We start from the raw sequence: 19,003 nt of genomic DNA on the forward strand, positions 1-19,003 counted from the left end.
CGTGTTCTACAGTGTCCACACTCAAATAGTGTGTTGTACAGTGTCCACCATCAGATAACGTGTTCTACGGTGTCCACCCTCAAATAATGTGTTCTACAGTGTCCACCCTCAAATAGTGAGTTCTACACTGTCCACCATCAAATAGTGTGATCCACAGTATACACCCTCAAATAGTGTGTTGTACAGTGTCCACACTCAAATAGTTTGTTCCACAGTACCCACCCTCAAATAGTGTGTTGTACAGTTTCCACCCTCAAAAAGTGTGTTCAACAGCGTCCACCCTCAAATAATTTGTTCCACTGTGTCCACCCTCAAATAGTGTGTTCTACAGTGTCTACCTCAAATAGTGTGAATTACATTATCCACCCTCAAATAGTGTGATCCAGGGTGTCCACCCTCAAATAGTCTGTTCTACAGTGTCCACCCACAAATGGTGTGTTGTACAGTGCCCACCCTCAATTGGTGTGTTGTACAGTGTCCACCTTCAAATAGTGTGTTCTGCGGCGTCCACCCTCAAATAGTGTGTTCTACAGTGTCCACCCTCAAATAGTGTGTTCTACAGGTTCCACCCTCAAATAGTGTGTTCTACAGTGTCTACCTCAAATGGTGTGTTTGATATTGTCCACCCTCAAATAGTGTGTTCCAGGGTGTCCTCCCTCAAATAGTGTGTTATACAGTGACCATCCATCACATAGTGTGTTCTACAGTGTCCACCCTCCAGTAGTGTGTTATATAGTGTCCCCCCTCAAATAGTGTGTTGTACACTCTCCACCCTCAAATAGTGTGTTGTACATTGTCCACACTCAAAAAATGTGTTGCACAGGGTCCACCCTCAAATAATGGGTTCTACAGCGTCCACCTTCAAATAGTGTGCTATACAGCGTCCACCGCCAAATAGTGTGTTCTAAAGTATCCACCATCAAATAGTGTGTTCTACAGTGTCCACACTCAAATAGTGTGTTGTACAGTGTCTACTTGAAATAGTGTGAATTACATTGTCCACCCTCAAACACTGTGTTCCAGATTGTCCACCCTCAAATACTGTGTTGTACAGTGTCCACCCGCAAATAGTGTGTTCCACAGCGTCGACCCTCAAATAATATATTCTACAGTGTCCACCTTCAAATAGTGTGTGGTACACTGTCCACTCTGAAATAGGGTGTTCTACAATATCCACCCTCAAATAGTGTGTTCCACAGTGTCTGACATGAAATAGTGAGTTGTACATTGGCCACCCTCAAATAGTGTGTTGTAAATTGTCCACCTTAAAATAGTGTATTGTACAGTGTCCACCCACAAATAGTGTGTTCCACAGAGTCCACCATCAAATAGTGTGTTGTACAGTGTCCTCCCACAAATGGTGTGTTGTACAGTGTTCACCCTCAAATAGTGTCTTCTACAGTGTCCACCCTCAAATAGTGTGTTCTGCAGTGTCCACCCTCAAATAGTGTGTTGTACACTGTCCACCCTCAAATAGAGTGATCCACAGTATCCACCCTCAAATAGTGTGTTGTACAGTGTCCACACTCAAATAGTGTGTTCCACAGTATCCACCCTCAAATAATGCGTTGTACAGTGTCCAACTTCAAATAATGTGTTGTATAGTGTCCAACCTCAAACAGTGTGTTCTACAGCGTCCACCCTCAAATAGTGTGTTCTACAGTGTCCACCCTCAAATAGTGTGTTGTACACTGTCCGCCCTCAAATAGTGTGATCCACAGTATCCACCCTCAAATAGTGTGTTGTACAGTGTCCACACTCAATTAGTGTGTTCCACAGTATCCATCATCAAATAGTGTGTTGTACAGTGTCCAACCTCAAATAGTGTATTATGCAGGTTCCACCCTCAAATAGAGTGTTGTACATTGTCCACCCTCAAATAATGTGCTCTACAGTGTCCACACTCAAATAGTGTGTTGTACAGTGTCCACCATCAGATAGCGTGTTCTACGGTGTCCACCCTCAAATAGTGTGTTCGACAGTGTCCACCCTCAAATAGTATGTTCAACAGTGTCTACTTGAAATTGTGTGGACTACATTGTCCACCCTCAAATACTGTCTTCCAGGATGTCCACCCTCAAATAGAGTGTTCTACAGTGTCCACCCTCAAATAGTGTGTTGTACAGTTTCCACCCTCAAATAGTGTGTTCTACAGTGTCCACCCTCAAATAGTGAGTTGTACACTGTCCACCCTCAAATAGTGTGATCCACAGTATACACCCTCAAATAGTGTGTTGTACAGTGTCCACACTCAAATAGTTTGTTCCACAGTATCCACCCTCAAATAGTGTGTTGTACAGGGTCCACCCTCAAAAAGTGTGTTCTATAGCGTCCACCCTCAAATAGTGTGTTCCACTGTGTCCACCCTCAAATAGTGTGTTCTGCAGTGTCTACCTCAAATAGTGTGAATTACATTGTCCACCCTCAAATAGTGTGATCCAGGGTGTCCACCCTCAAATAGTCTGTTCTACAGTGTCCACCCACATATAGTGTGTTGTACAGAGCCCACCCTCAAATAGTGTGTTGTACAGTGTCCACCTTCAAATAGTGTGTTCTACAGTGTCCACCCTCAAATAGTGTGTTCTACAGTGTCTACCTCAAATAGTGTGTTATATATTTTCCACACTCAAATAGTGTGTTCCAGGGTGTCCACCCTCAAATAGTGTGTTGTACAGTGACCATCCATCACAAAGTGTGTTCTACAGTGTCCACCATCCAGTAGTGTGTTATATAGTGTCCACCCTCAAATAGTGTGTTGTACACTGTCCACCCTCAAATAGTGTTTTGTACATTGTCGACACTTAAAAAATGTGTTGTACAGGGTCCACCCTCAAATAGTGGGTTCTACAGCGTCCACCTTCAAATAGTGTGCTATACAGCGTCCACCGTCAAATAGTGTGTTCTAAAGTATCCACCGTCAAATAGTGTGTTCTACAGTGTCCACACTCAAATAGTGTGTTGTACAGTGTCTACTTGAAATAGTGTGAATTATATTGTCCATCCTCAAACACTGTGTTCCAGATTGTCCACCCTCAAATATTGTGTTGTACAGTGTCCGCCCTCAAATAGTGTGTTGTACACTGTCCACCCACAAATAATGTGTTCCACAGTGTCGACCCTCAAATAATATATTCTGCAGTGTCCACCTTCAAATAGTGTGTGGTACACTGTCCACCCTGAAATAGGGTGTTCTACAGTATCCACCCTCAAATAGTGTGTTCCACAGTGTCTGCCATGAAATAGTGTGTTGTACATTGGCCACCCTCAAATAGCGTGTTGTAAAGATTCCACCTTCAAATAGTGTATTGTACAGTGTCCACCCACAAATAGTGTGTTCCACAGAGTCCACCATCAGGTAGTGTGTTGTACAGTAACCACCCTCAAATAGTGTGTTATACAGTGTCCACCCTCAAATAGTGTGTTGTACAGTGTCCACCCACAAATGGTGTGTGGTACAGTGTCCAGCCTCAAATAGTGTTTTGTACTGTGTCCACCCTCAAATAGGGTGTTCTACAGTGTCCACCCTCAAATAGTGTGTTTTACAGTGTCCGCCCTCAAATAGAGAGTTGTACAGTGTTCACCCTCAAATAGAGTCTTCTACAGTGTCCACCCTCAAATAGTGTGTTCTGCAGTGTCCAGTCTCAAATAGTGTGTTGTACACTGTCCACCCTCAAATAGAGTGATCCACAGTATCCAACCTCAAATAGTGTGTTGTACAGTGTCCACACTCAAATAGTGTGTTCCACAGTATCCACCCTCAAATAGTGTGTTGTACAGTGTCCACCCTCAAATAATGTGTTGTATATTGTCCAACTTCAAATAGTGTATTATGCAGTGTCCACCCTCAAATAGTGTATTGTACAGTGTCCAGCTTCAAATAGTGTGTTTACATTGTCCACACTCAAATACTGTGTTGTACAGGGTCCACCCTCAAATATTGTGTTCTACAGCGTCCACCTTCAAATAGTGTGCTATACAGCGTCCACCTTCAAATAGTGTGTTGTACAGTTTCCTCACTCAAATAGTGTCTTCCACAGTGCCCACCATCAAAAAATGTGTTCTACAGTGTCCACCCTCAAATAGTGTGCACGACAGTGTCCACTCTCAAATAGTGTGTTCTACAGTGTCCACCCTCAAATAGTGTGTTTTACAATATCCACCTTCAAATAGTGTGTTCTGCCGTGTCCTCCCTCAAATAGTGTGTTCTACAGTGTCCACCCTCAAATAGTATGTTCTACAGTGTCTACCTCAAATAGTGTGAATTACATTGTCCACCCTCAAATAGTGTGTTCCAGGGTGTCCACCCTCAAATAATGTGTGAAACAGTGTCCAACCTCAAATAGCGTGTTCTACAGTATCAACCCACAAGTAGTGTGTTCTACAGTATCGACCCTCAAATAGTGTTTTGTACAGTATCAACCCGCAAATAGTGTGTTGTACAGTATGCACCCTCACATAGTGTGTTGTACAGGGTCCATCCTCAAACAGTGTATTGCTCAGTGTCCACCCTCAAATAGTGTGTTTTACAGTATCCACCCTCAAATAGTGTTTTCTACAGTGTCATCCCTCAAATAGTGTGTTGTACACTGTTCACCCTCAAATAGTGTGTTCCACAGTATCCACTCTCAAATAGTGTGTTGTACAGTGTCCCCCCTCAAATATTGTGTCGTACAATGTCCACCCTCAAATAGTGTGTTGTGTAGTGTCCACTCTCAAATATTGTGTTGCAAAGTGACCTCCCTCAAATAGTGTGTTGTACAGTGTCCACCATCAAATATTGTTTTCTACAGCGTCCACCTTCACATAATGTGTTGTACAGTGTCCACCCTCAAAGAGTGTGTTCCACAGTGTCGACCCTTAAATAGTGTGTTGTACAGTGTCCACCCTCAAATAGTGTGTTTTACAGTGTCCACCCCCAAATAGTGTGTTCCACAGTGTATACCCTCAAATAGTGTGTTCCACAGTGTCCACCCTCAAATAGTGGATTGTACAGTTTCCACCCTCAGATAGTGGATTGTACAGTGTCTACCCTCAAATAGTGTGATGTACAGTATCCACCCTCAAGTAGTGTGCTCCACAGTGTCCAACCTCAAATAGTGTGTTCACAATGTCCACCCTCAAATACTGTGTTCTACAGTGTCCACCAGCAAATAGTGTTTTCCACAGTGTCGTCCCTCAAATAGTGTGTTCCACAGTGTCCACCCTCAAATAGTGTGTTGTACACTGTCCGCCCTCAAATAGTGTGTTGTACCGTGTCCACCCTCAAATTGTGTGTTGTACAATGTCCACCCTCAATTAGTGTTTTCCACAGTGTCCACCCTCAAATAGTGTGTTCCACAGTGTCCACCTTCAATAGTGTGTTCCACAGTATCCACCCTCAAATAGTGTGTTCTACAGTGTCCACCCTCAAATATTGTTTTCCACAGTGTCCACCCTCAAATAGTGTGTTCCACATTGTCCATGGTCAATTAGTGCGTTCCACAGTGTCCACCCTCATATAGTGTGTTGTACAGTGTCCACCCTCAAATAGAGTGTTTTACAGTGTCCACCCTCAAATAGTGTGTTCTACAGTGTCCACCTTCAAAAAGTGTGTTGTACAATGTCCACCCTCAAATAGTGTGTCCTACAGTGTTCACCCTCAAATACTGTGCTCCACAGTGTCCCCCCTCAAATGGTGTGATCCACGGTGTCCACCCTCAAATAGTGTGTTGTACAATGTCCACCCTCAAATAGTGTGTTCCACAGTGTCCACCCTCAAAAAGTGTTTTCTACAGTGTCCACCCTCAATTAGTGTTTTCCACAGTGTCCACCCTCAAATAGTGTGTTCCACAGTGTCCACCCTTAAATAGTGTGTTCCACAGAGTCCACCCTCAAATAGTGTGTTCTACAGTGTCCATGGTCAATTAGTGTGTTCCACAGTGTCCACCGTCACATAGTGTGTTGTACAGTGTCCACCCTCAAATAGTGGATTGTACAGTGTCTACCCTCAAATAGTGTGTTGTACAGTGTCCACACTCAACTCGAGTGTTTTACAGTGTCCACGCTCAAATAGTGTGTTCTACAGTGTCCACCTTCAAATAGTGTGTTGTACAGTGTCACCCTCAAATAGTGTGTTCTACAGTGTTCACCCTCAAATAGTGTGCTCCACAGTGTCCACCCTCAAATGCTGTGTTCCACAGTGTCCACCCTCAAATAGTGTGTTGTACAGTGACCACCCTCAAATAGTATGTTGCACAGTATGCACCCTCAAAGCGTGCTAAGCTTGAATAAAGGAGACTATGAAGGTATGAGAGCGGAATTTAAGTGTCCATTTAAGGAGTTATTTTACAAGTTCCAAAAAATATATATTCCACTGAGAAGAAAAGGGTGTAAAAGAAAAGACAGCCATCCGTGGCTAAGTAAAGAAATTAAGGATAGTATTCGACTAAAAACAAGGGCATATAAGGTAGCCAAATCTAGTGGGAGGATAGAGGATTGGGAAAACTTTAAAGACAGCAAAAAATAACAAAAAGATTGATTAAGAAAGGGAAGATAAATTACGAAAGTAAATTGCAAAAAATATAAAAACAGATAGTAAGATTTTTTATAGTTATATAAAAAGTAAATGGGTGGCTAAAGTAAATGTTGGTCCCTTAGAGGATGAGACCGGGAAATTAATGGTGGGAAATATGGAGATGGCAAAAACATTGAATGAATATTTTGTATCAGTCTTTATAGTAGAAGACTCTAAGAATATCCCAACACTGGACAAACAGGGGGCTAAAGGGGGGAGGAGCTAAACACGATCAAAATCACTAAGGATGTGGTACTCGGTAAAATAATGGGACTCAAGTCGAATAAATCACCTGGAACTGATGGCTTACATCCGAGGGTCTTGAGGGAAGAGGCGGTAGGGATTGTGGATGCATTGGTAATAATTTTCTAAAACTCCCTGGACTCGGCAAAGGTCCCGGCAGACTGGAAAACTGCTAATTTAACACCCTTATTTAAAAAGGGCAGTAGACAGAAGGCTGGAAACTATAGTCCGGTTAGCCTAACACCTGTGGTAGGTAAAATTTTGGAGTCCATTATTAAGGAGACAGTAACAGGACATTTGGATAATCATAATTTAATAGGACAAAGTCAGCATTGGTTATGAAGGGGAAGTCATGTTTGACAAATTTGCTGGAGTCCTTTGAGGAAGTAACATATAGAGTGGATAAAGGGGAGCCAGTGGGTGTAGTGAATTTAGACTTCCAAAAGGCATTTGACAAGGTGCCACACAAAAGATTATTGCTTAAGATAAAAAATCACGGGATTGGGGGTAATATTCTGGCATGGATAGAGGATTGGCTATCTAACAGAAGGCAGAGAGTTGGGATAAATGGTTCATTCTCGGACTGGCAATCAATAACTACTGGTGTTCCACAGGGGTCAGTGCTGGGTCCCCATCTCTTTACAATCTATATTAACGATTTGGAGGAGGGGACTGAGTGTAACATATCAAAGTTTGCAGATGATACTAAGATGGGAGAGAAAGTAGTGAGTGAGGAGGACATAAAAAACCTGCAAGGGGACATAGACAGGCTAAGTAAGTGGGCAGAGATTTGGCAGATGGAATACAATACTAGAAAGTGTGAGGTTATGCACTTTGGCAGGAAAAATCGTCGAGCAAGTTATTATCTTAATGGCAAGAAACTTGAAAGTACTGAAGTACAAAGGGATCTGGGGGTCCTGGTGCACGAAACTCAAAAGGTTAGTATGCAGATGCAGCAAGTGATTAGGAAGGCCAATGGAATGTTGGCTTTCATTGCTAGGGGGATAGAATATAAAAATAGGGAGGTATTGCTTCAGTTGTGCAAGGTATTGGTGAGACCGCACCTGGAATACTGCATACAGTTTTGGTGTCCATACTTAAGAAAAGACACACTTGCTCTCGAGTCAGTACAAAGAAGGTTCACTCGGATAATCCCGAGGATGAGGGGATGGACATATGAGGAGAGGTTGAGTAGATTGTGCCTCTACTCATTGGAGTTCAGAAGAATGAGAGGTGATCTTATTGAAACATATAAGATTGTGAAGTGGTTGGATCGTGTGGATGCGGGGAGGATGTTCCCGATGATGGGTGAAACTAGAACTAGGGGGCTTACTCTTAGAATAAGGGGCTGCTCTTTCAAAACTGAGATGATGAGTAACTACTTCACTCAGAGGGTGGTAGGTCCATGGAATATGCTGCCCCAAAAAGCTGTAGAAGCTACATCATTATATAAATTTAAAACAGAAATAGACAGTTTCCTAGAAGTAAAGGGAATAAAGGGGGAGCATGCAGGAATTTGGACATGACTCTAGGTTCGGTTCGGTCATGGCCCTGTGGGTAGCGGAGCGGGCCCAGGGGCCGTGTAGCCTGATCCTGCTCCTATTTCGTGTGCCTAATTCTGTTAGATTCAGGAGATGGTGCTGTGATAGTAGATTGGCGGTTAGGATCAGATCAGCCATGACCTTATTGAATGGTGGAGCAGGCTCGAGGGGCCGATTGGCCTACTCCTGCTCCTATTTCTTATGTTCTTATGTTCTTAAATAGTGTGTTGTACAGTGTCCACCCTCAAATAGTGTGTTGTACAGTGTCCACCCTCAAATAATGTGTTTTACAGTGTGCACGCTCAAATAGTGTGTTGTACAGGGCCCACCCTCAAATAGTGCGTTGTACATTGTCCACACACAAATAGTGTGTTGTACAGTGTCCACCTTCAAATAGTGTGTTCTACAGTATCCACCATCAAATACTATCTTCTACAGTGTCCACCCTCAAATAGTTTGTTGTACTGTGTCCACACTCAAATAGTGTGCTATACAGTGTCCACACTCAAATAGTGTGTTTGACAGTGTCCATCCTCTAATAGTGTGCTGTGCAGCGTCCACCCTCAAATAGTGTGTTCCACAGTGTCCACCTTCAAATAGTGTGTTCCGCAGTGAACATCCTCAAATAGTGTGTTCTACAGTGTCCACCCTCAAATAGAGTGTTCTAAAGTGTCCACCATCAAATAGTGTGTTCTACAGTGTCCACCCCCAATTAGTGTGTTCCACAGTGTCCACACTCAAATAGTGTGTTGTACAGTGCCCAACCTCAATAGTGTGTTGTACAGTGTCCACCCTCAAATAGTGTGTTCTTCACCGGCGCGAAGGCAGAGGCCCAACCAGTTCGGGGGAGAGCAGCAGCGGAGGAGGAGCCCGGCTTACAAACTGGCGCGAAGGCAGAGGCCCGACCAGTTCGGGGGAGAGCAGCAGCGGAGGAGGAGCCCGGCTTAAAAACCGGCGCGAAGGCAGAGGCCCGACCAGTTCGGGGGAGAGCAGCAGCGGAGGAGGAGCCCGGCTTAAAAACAGGGGCGAAGGCAGAGGCCCGATCAGTTCGGGGGAGAGCACCTGTGGAGGAGGACCGCGGCTTAAAAACCGGCGCGAAGGCAGAGGCCCGACCAGTTCAGGGGAGAGCAGCAGCGGAGGAGGAGCCCGGCATAAAAACCGGCGCGAAGGCAGAGGCCCGACCAGTTCAGGGGAGAGCAGCAGCGGAGGAGGAGCCCGGCTTAAAAACCGGTGCGAAGGCAGAGTCCCGACCAGTTCGGGGGAGAGCAGCAGCGGAGTAGGAGCCCGGCTTAAAAACCGACGCGAAGGCAGAGGCCCGATCAGTTCGGGGAAGAGCAGCAGCGGAGGAGGAGCCCGGCTTAAAAACCGGTGCAAAGGCAGAGGCCCCACCAGTTCGGGGGAGAGCAGCAGCAGAGGAGGAGCCCGGCTTAAAAACCGGCGCGAAGGCAGAGGCCCAACCAGTTCGGGGGAGAGCAGCAGCGGAGGAGGAGCCCGGCTTAAAAACCGTCGCGAAGGCAGAGGCCCGATCAGTTCGGGGGAGAGCAGCAGCGGAGGAGGAGCCCGGCTTAAAAACCGGCGCAAAGGCAGAGGCCCGACCAGTTCGGGGGAGAGCAGCAGCGGAGGAGGAGCCCGGTATAAAAACCGGCGCGAAGGCAGAGGCCCGACCAGTTCCAGGGAGCAGCGGCAGCAGAGAGGAGGTGAGCCCGGCATAAAAACCGGCGTGAAGGCAGAGGCCCGACCAGTTCTAGGGAGCAGCGGCAGCAGAGAGGAGGTGAGCCCAGTATAAAAACCGGCGCAGAGGCCCGACCAGTTCCAGGGAGCAGCGGCAGCAGAGAGGAGGTGAGCCTGGTATAAAATCCGGCGCAGAGGCCCGACCAGATCAACAGCAGAGGACAGAGGTAAAAAGTAATCAGAGTGTGACATCACCAGGGAGCAGGTAAGTGATTGGTTGGTGAGTATTTCTCTCTTTTCAATACAAGCTTGACTTCTGTGGTGTTAAATTTCTAGGGTCTCTGGTGTGGTGGGGACAGTTGGTAAATAAAGCGCCCTAGAGTATACCTGTAACTGGGGTATTGAATAATTTTTTTAATTAATTAAAGGAGTAAGTCATGGCAGGAGAGCTCAGACCCGTGTTCTGCTCCTCTTGCTCCATGTGGTAAATCAGGGACGCTGCCAGTGTCCCTGACGATCATGTGTGTGGGAAATGCATCCAGCTGCAGCTACTTGTAGACCGCATTGCGGCGCTCGAGCTGCGGGTGGATGAATTTTGGAGCATGCGCGATGCTGAGAGGGTCGTGGATAGCACGTTTCACGAGTTGTTCACGCCTCAGGGTAGGGCAGCACAGGGGGTGACCATCAGGCGGAGCAACAAAGGCAGGCAGGTAGTGCAGGGAACCCCTGCGGACATCCCCCTTTCAAACAAGTATACCAAGTTGGATACTGTTGAGGGGGATGACTCACCAGGGGAAGGCAGCAGCAGCCAGCTTCCTGGCACCAGGGACGCTTCTGCTGCTCAGAAAGGGAGGAAAAAGAGTGGGAGAGCAATAGTGGTAGGGGATTCTATCGTAAGGGGAACAGATAGGCGTTTCTGTGGCCGCAAACGTGACTCCAGGATGGTTTGTTGCCTCCCTGGGGCCAGGGTCTGGGATGTCACTGAGCGGCTACAGGACATTCTTAAGGGGGAGGGTGAGCAGGCAGAGGTCGTGGTCCACATTGGGACCAACGACATAGGAAGGAAGGGGGATGAGGTCCTGCATCAAGAATTTAGGGAGCTAGGTAACAGATTAAAGAGCAGGACCTCAAAGGTTGTAATCTTTGGATTACTCCCAGTGCCACGTGCTAGTAAGTATAGGAATGGGAGGATAGAGCAGATGAATGCATGGCTAAAGAGTTGGTGTACGGGGGAGGGTTTTACTTTCCTGGATCACTGGGCCTGCATCTGGGAAAGGTGGGACATGGAGAAGTCAGACGGGTTGCACCTGAACCAGAGCGGGACAAATATCCTTGCGAGGAGGTTTGCTAGCACTGTTGGGGGGGGGTTAAACTAACTTGGCAGGGGGATGGGATACAGAGGGGAGCTGAAATAGGGGGGGATGTGCTGCCAATTATAGAGAAAAAAACAAGTCAGCTTGGTAGACAGGGCAAATATATAAGGGCAAGGCTGGATGGCATCTATTTTAATGCAAGGAATCTTGCAAATAAGGTGGATGAACTGAAGGTGTTGATAAACACATGGGAGTATGATATTGTTGCTATCACGGAGACATGGTTGAGGGAGGGGCAAGACTGGCAGCTCAATATTCCGGGGTACAGAATCTTCAGGCAAGACAGAGGGGGAGGTATAAGAGGAGGGGGTGTCGCAATATTAATTAAGGAGTCAATTACTGCAGTAAGGAGGGATGATATATTAGTAGGGTCCTCTAATGAGGCCATATTGGTGGAGCTTAAAAACAAAAAGGGGGCAAGCACTTTGCTGGGTGTGTACTATAGGCCTCCAAACAGTCAGGGGGCGATAGAGGAACAGATATGTAGGCAAATCTCAGAGAAATGTGCAAATAATAGGGTAATAATAATGGGGGATTTCAACTTCCCCAATATTAACTGGGATAGTCAGAGTGTGAACGGCTCAGAGGGTGTAGAATTCTTAAAGTGCATCCAGGAGAGCTTTTTGAGCCAGCATGTAGAAAGTCCTACAAGAGAGGGGGCGGTACTGGACCTAATTCTAGGGAATGTGGCCGGCCAAGTGGATAAAGTGCTAGTAGGTGAGCACTTTGGTGATAGTGACCATAATATGGTAAGATTTAAGTTGGTCATGGAAAAGGACAGGGATGGGCCGGAAATAGAGGTTCTAAATTGGGGGAAAGCCGATTTTAATAGGATAAGGCAGGATCTGGCCAAAATTGACTGGGATCAGCTTCTTGTAGGAAAATCCGCATCGGAGCAATGGGAGGCTTTCAGAAGGGAGATTGAGATCATACAATGGCAACATGTTCCCGTAAAGGTCAAGAGTGGTTCCAAAAACCATAGGGAACCGTAGATGTCAGGGGATATACGAGAATGGATTAGGAAAAAAAGGAGGGCTTTTGGTAGATACAAAAGGCTAAAGACGGAGGAAGCCCTAGAGGTGTACAAAAAGTGCAGGGGGATACTTAAAAAAGAAATTAGGAGATCAAGGAGGGGCCATGAAATAACACTGGCGAGCAAAATAAAGGAAAATCCGAAGATGTTTTATAAGTATATTAAGGGTAAGAGGATAACTAGGGAAAAAATAGGGCCCATTAGGGACAAAAGTGGCAATCTGTGTGTGGAGCTGGAAGATGTAGGAGGGGTTCTAAATGAATTTTTTGCATCTGTTTTCACTATGGAGAAGGACGATGTAGACATAGAAATAGGGCGGGGGGACTATGATATGCTCGAACATATTAACATCGAGAGGGAGGAGGTATTGGCGGTTTTAGCTTGCCTAAAAATGGATAAATCCCCAGGCCCGGATGAAATGTATCCCAGGCTGCTGTGTGAGGCAAAGGAGGAGATTGCGGGGGCTCTAACACATATATTCAGGACCTCTCTGGCCACAGGGGTTGTGCCAGAGGACTGGAGAACGGCTAATGTAGTACCATTATTCAAGAAGGGTAGTAGGGAAAAATCGTGAACAACAGGCCAGTGAGCCTAACATCAGTGGTAGGAAAATTATTGGAAACAATCCTGAGGGACAAAATTTGTCTCCACTTGGAGAGGCAAGGATTAATCAGGGATAGTCAACATGGCTTTGCCAATGAGGCCATATGGGTAGAACTTAAAAACAAAAAGGGGGCAAGCACTTTGCTGGGAGTGTACTATAGGCCCCCAAACAGTCAGGGGGAGATAGAGGAACAGATATGTAGGCAAATCTCAGAGAAGTGCGAAAATAATAGGGTAATAATAGTGGGGGATTTCAACTTCCCCAATATAAATTGGGATAGTCAGAGTGTGAAAGGCTTAGAGGGTGCAGAATTCTTAAAGTGCATCCAGGAGAGCTTTTTGAGCCAACATGTAGAAAGTCCTACAAGAGAGGGGGCGGTACTGGACCTAATTCTGGGGAATGTAGCCGGGCAAGTGGTGGAAGTATCAGTAGGAGAGCATTTTGGCGACAGTGACCATAATTCGGTGAGATTTAAGGTGGTCATGGAAAAAGACAAAGACGGCCCGGAAATAATGTTTCTAAATTGGGGGAAGGCCGATTTTAATATGATAAGGCAGGATCTGGCCAAAGTGGACTGGGAGCAGCTACTTATAGGAAAATCCACATCAAAACAGTGGGAGACTTTCAGAAGGGAAATAGAGAGAGTACAGCGCCAACATGTTCCTGTAAAGGTCAAGGGTGGGACCAACAAGCAAAGGGAACCTTGGATGACAAGGGATATACAAAAATGCATTAGAAATAAAAGGGGGGCTTTTGGCAGTTACAAAAGGCTAAAGACGAAAGAAGCCCTAGAGGAGTATAAAAAGTGCAGGGGCATACTTAAAAAAGAAATTAGGAGGGCGAGGAGGGGCCATGAAATAACACTGGCGAGCAAAATAAAGGAAAATCCTAAGATGTTTTATAAGTATATTAAGGGCAAGAGGATAACCAGGGAAAGGGTAGGGCCCATTAGGGACCAAAGTGGCAATCTGTGTGTAGAGCCAGATGATGTAGGCGGGGTTTTAAATGAATTTTTTGCATCTGTGTTCACTATGGAGAAAGACGATGCAGACATAGAAATCGGGCACGGGACTGTGACATACCTGAACATATTAGCATCGAGAGGGAGGAGGTGCTAGCGGTTTTAGCAGGCCAAAAAGTGGATAAATCCCCAGGCCCGGACGAGATGTATCGCAGGCTGCTGTGGGAGGCAAAGGAGGAGATTGCAGGGGCTCTGACACAAATTTTCAGAACCTCTCTGGCCACAGGGGATGTACCAGAGGACTGGAGAACAGCTAATGTAGTACCATTATACAAGAAGGGTAGCAGGGATAAACCAGGGAATTACAGGCCAGTGAGCCTAACATCTGTGGTAGGGAAATTATTGGAAAAAATTCTGAGGGACAAAATTAGTCTCCACTTGGAGAGGCAAGGATTAATCGGGGATAGTCAGCATGGCTTTGTCAAGGGTAAATCATGTCTGACAAATCTGATTGAATTTTTCGAGGGGTTGACTAGGGGGGTGGATGAGGGAAATGCTGTGGATGTGGTTTACATGGACTTCCGTAAAGCCTTTGACAAAGTCCCGCATAGGAGACTTGTCAAGAAGGTAAGAGCCCATGGGATCCAGGGTGCCTTGGCGCGTTGGATCCTAAACTGGCTGAGTGGCAGGAGGCAGAGGGTGATGGTCGAAGGTTGCTTTTGTGACTGGAAGCCTGTGTCCAGTGGGGTACCTCAGGGACCGGTGCTGGGTCCCTTGTTGTTTGTGATCTACATAAATGATTTGGATGAGAATGTAAAAGGTATGATCAGCAAGTTCGCAGATGACACGAAAATTGGTGGGGTGGTCAATTGCGAGGAGGAAAGCCTTAGGCTACAGGACGATATAAACGGGTTGGTCAGATGGGCGGAAAAGTGGCAAATGGAATTTAACCCTGAAAAGTGCGAGGTGATGCATTTTGGACGGACAAATAAGGCAAGGGAATACACAATGAGTGGTAGGACCCTAGGAAGTACAGAGGGTCAGAGGGACCTTGGTGTACATGTACATAGATCCCTGAAGGCAGCGGAACAGGTAGATAAGGTGGTTAAAAAGGCATATGGGATACTTGCCTTCATTAGCCGAGGCATAGAATATAAGTGCAGGGAGGTTATGATGGAGCTGTACAAAACGCTGGTGAGGCCACAGCTGGAGTAGTGTGTGCAGTTCTGGTCGCCTCACTATAGGAAGGATGTGATTGCTTTGGAGAGGGTGCATAGAAGATTCACCAGGATGTTACCTGGGATGGAGCGCCTCAGCTATGAAGAAAGACTAAACAGGCTAGGGTTGTTTTCCTTGGAGCAAAGAAGGCTGAGGGGGGACCTGATTGAGGTATACAAAATGATGAGGGGCATAGATAGGGTAGACAAAGAGGAACTTTTCCCCTTAGTAGGGGGGTCAATAACAAGGGGGCATAGATTCAGGGTAAGGGGCAGGAGATTTAGAGGGGATTTGAGGAGGAACTTTTTCACCCAGAGGGTGGTTGGAATGTTGAACTCAATGCCCAAAAGGGTGGTAGAGGCAGGAACCCTCACAACATTCAAGAAGCTTTTGGATGAGCACTTGGAATGCCATTGCATACAAGGCTATGGACCAAATGCTGGAAAATGGGATTAGACTGGACAGGGATGGATGGGCGGCGCAGACACGATGGGCCGAAGGGCCTCTTTCTGTGCTGTAAAACTCTATGACTCTATGACTCTAAGATCATGTCTGACTAATTTGATTGAATTGTTTGAGGGGCTGACTAGGTGTGTGGATGAGGGTAACACAGTGGATGTGGTATACATGGATTTCAGTAAGGCCTTCGATAAAGTCCCGCACAGGAGACTGTTAAAGAAGGTAAGAGCCCATGGAATCCAGGGTGCCTTGGCACATTGGATACAAAACTGGCTTAGTGGCAGAAGGCAGAGGGTGATGGTCGAAGGTTGTTTTTGTGACTGGAAGCCTGCGGCCAGTGGGGTACCACAGGGATCGGTGCTGGGTCCCTTGCTGTTTGTGGTCTACATAAATGACTTGGATATGAATGTAAAGGGTATGATCAGTAAGTTCGCGGATGATACAAAAATTGGTGGGGTGGTAAATAGCGAGGAGGGTAGCCTCAGTCTGCAGGACGATATAGATGGGTTGGTCAGATGGGCGGAACAGTGGCAAATGGAATTTAACCCGGAAAAGTGCGAGGTGATGCACTTTTGGGGGACTAACAAGGCAAGGGAATACACAATGAATGGAAAGACCCTCGGCAAGACGGAGGGTCAGAGGGATCTGGGTGTGCAAGTACACAGATCTCTGAAGGCGGCGGAACAGGTGGATAAGGTGGTAAAAAAGGCATATGGGATACTTGCCTTCATCAGCCGAGACATTGAATATAAGAGCAAGGAGGTTATGATGGAGCTGTATAAAACACTGGTTAGGCCACAGCTGGAATACTGTGTGCAGTTCTGGTTGCCACACTACAGGAAGGATGTGATCACGTTAGAGAGGGTGCAGAGGAGGTTCACCAGCATGTTACCAGGGCTGGAGCGCTTCAGCTATGAAGAGAGACTGGGCAGATTGGGTTTGTTTTCCTTGGAGCAGAGGAGGCTGAGGGGGGACATGATTGAGGTGTACAAAATTATGAGGGGCATAGATAGGATGGATGCTGAGGAGCTTTTTCCCTTAGTAGAGGGGTCAATAACGAGGGAGTATAGATTCAAGGTAAAGGGCGGGAGGTTTAGAGGGGATTTGAGAAAGAACTTTTTCACCCAGAGGGTGGTTGGAGTCTGGAACTCACTGCCTGAAAGAGTTGTGGAGGCAGAAACCCTCACAACATTTAAGAAGCATTTGGATGAGCACTTGAAATGCCATAGCATACAAGGCTACGGGCCAAATGCAGGAATATGGGATTAGATTAGACAGGGCTTGATGGCCGGCGTGGACACGATGGGCCGAAGGGCCTCTATCCGTGCTGTATTACTCTATGACTCTATGACTCTGAGTGTCCACCCTCCAATAGTGTGTTATACAGTGTCCACCATCAAATAGTGTGGTGTACACTGTCCACCCTGAAATAGTGTATTCCACAGTATCCATGATCAAATAGTGTGTAGTACAATGTCCAGCCTCAAATAATGTGTTCCGAAGTGTCCACCATCAAATAGTGTGTTGTACAGTGTCCACCCTCAATTAGTGCGTTCCACAGTGTCCACCCTAAAATAGTGTGTTCCACAGTGGCCACCCTCAAATACTGTGTTCCACATTTTCCAAACCTCAAATATTGTGTTCCACAGTGTCCACCCTCAAATAATGTGTTCTACAGTGTCCACCGTCAAATAGTTTGTTTTACAGTGTCCACCCTCAAATATTTTGTTGTACAGTGTCCGCCCTCAAATAGTGTGTTATACAGTGTCCACCCTCAAATAATGTGTTCTACAGCGTCCACCTTCAAATAGTGTGCAATACAGCGTCCACATTCAAAGAGTGTGTTGCACTGTTTCCACCCTCAAATAGTGTGTTCCACAGTGTCCACCCTCAAATAGTGTGTTCTACAGAGTCCACCTTCAAATAGTGTGTGTACAGTGTTCACCCTCAAATACTGTGTTGTATAGTGTCCACCTTCAAATAATGTGTTGTACAGTGTCCACCTTCAAATAGTGTGTTGTACAGTGTCCACCTTCAAATAGTGTGTTTTACAGTGTCCACCCTCAAACAGTGTGTTCCACAGTGTCCACCCTCAAATAGTGTGTTGTACAGTAACCACTCTCAAATAGTGTGTTGTACAATGTCCACCCTCAAATAGTGTGTTGTACAGTGTCCGCCCTCAAATAGAGTGTTGTACAGTGTCGAGCATCAAATAGTGTGTTGTACAGTGTCCACTGTCAAACAGAGTGTTCTACAGTGTCCACCCTCAAATAGTGTGTTGTACAGTATCCACCCTCAAATAGTGTTTTGTACAGTGTCCACCCCAAAATAGTGAGATTACAGTGCCCACCCTCAAATAGTGTGTTCTACCGTGTCCACCCTCAAATATTGTGTTTACAGTGTCCACCCTCAAATAGTGTGAACTACAGTGCTCACCCTCAAATAGTGTGAATTACATTGTCCACCCTCATATAGTGTGATCTACAGTGTCCACCCTCCAATAGTGTGTTATACAGTGTCCACGATCAAATAGTGTGTTGTACAGTGTCCACCCTTAAATAGTTTGTAGTACAATGTCCAGCCACAAATAGTGTGTTCCAAAGTGTCGACCCTAAAATAGTGTGTTCTACAGTGTCCACCTTCAAATAGTGTGTTGTACAGTGTCCACCCTCAAATAGTGTGTTTACAGTGTCCACCCGCAAATAGTGCATTCTACCGTGTCCACCCTCCAATAGTGTGTTGTACAGTGTTCACCCTCAGTTAGGGCGTTCCACAGTGTCCACACTTATATAGTGTGTTCCACAGTGGCCACCATCAAATACTGTTTTTCACATTGTCCAACCTCAAACATTGTGTTACACAGTGTCCACCCTCAAATAGTGTGTTCTTCAGTGTCCACCCTCAAAAGTGTTATCCACAGTGCCCACCCTCAAATAGTGTGTTCCACAGTGTCCACACTCAAATAGTGTGTTCCACACTGTCCACCCTCAAATAGTGTGTTGTACCATGTCCACCCTCAAATTGTGTGTTGTACAGTGTCCACTCTCAAATAGTGTGTTCAACAGTGTCCACCCTCAAATAGTGTGTTCCACAGTGTCTACCCTCAAATAGTGGTTGTACAGTGTCCACCCTCAAATAGTGTGTTTTACATTGTCCACCATCAAATAGTGTGCTCTACAGTATCTACCTCAAATAGTTGGAATTACATTGTTCACCCTCAAATAGTGTGTTCCAGGGTGTCCACCCTCAAAAAGTTTGTTGTACAGTGACCACCTTCAAAAAGTGTGCTTTACAGCGTCCACCTTCAAATAGTGTGTTGCACAGTGTCCACCCTCAAATAATGTGTT

This window comes from Somniosus microcephalus, unplaced genomic scaffold (genome assembly GCF_052327205.1).
Source record: "Somniosus microcephalus isolate GS21.2 unplaced genomic scaffold, FLI_Smic_1.0 unresolved_chr2, whole genome shotgun sequence".
Lineage (NCBI taxonomy): Eukaryota > Metazoa > Chordata > Chondrichthyes > Squaliformes > Somniosidae > Somniosus > Somniosus microcephalus.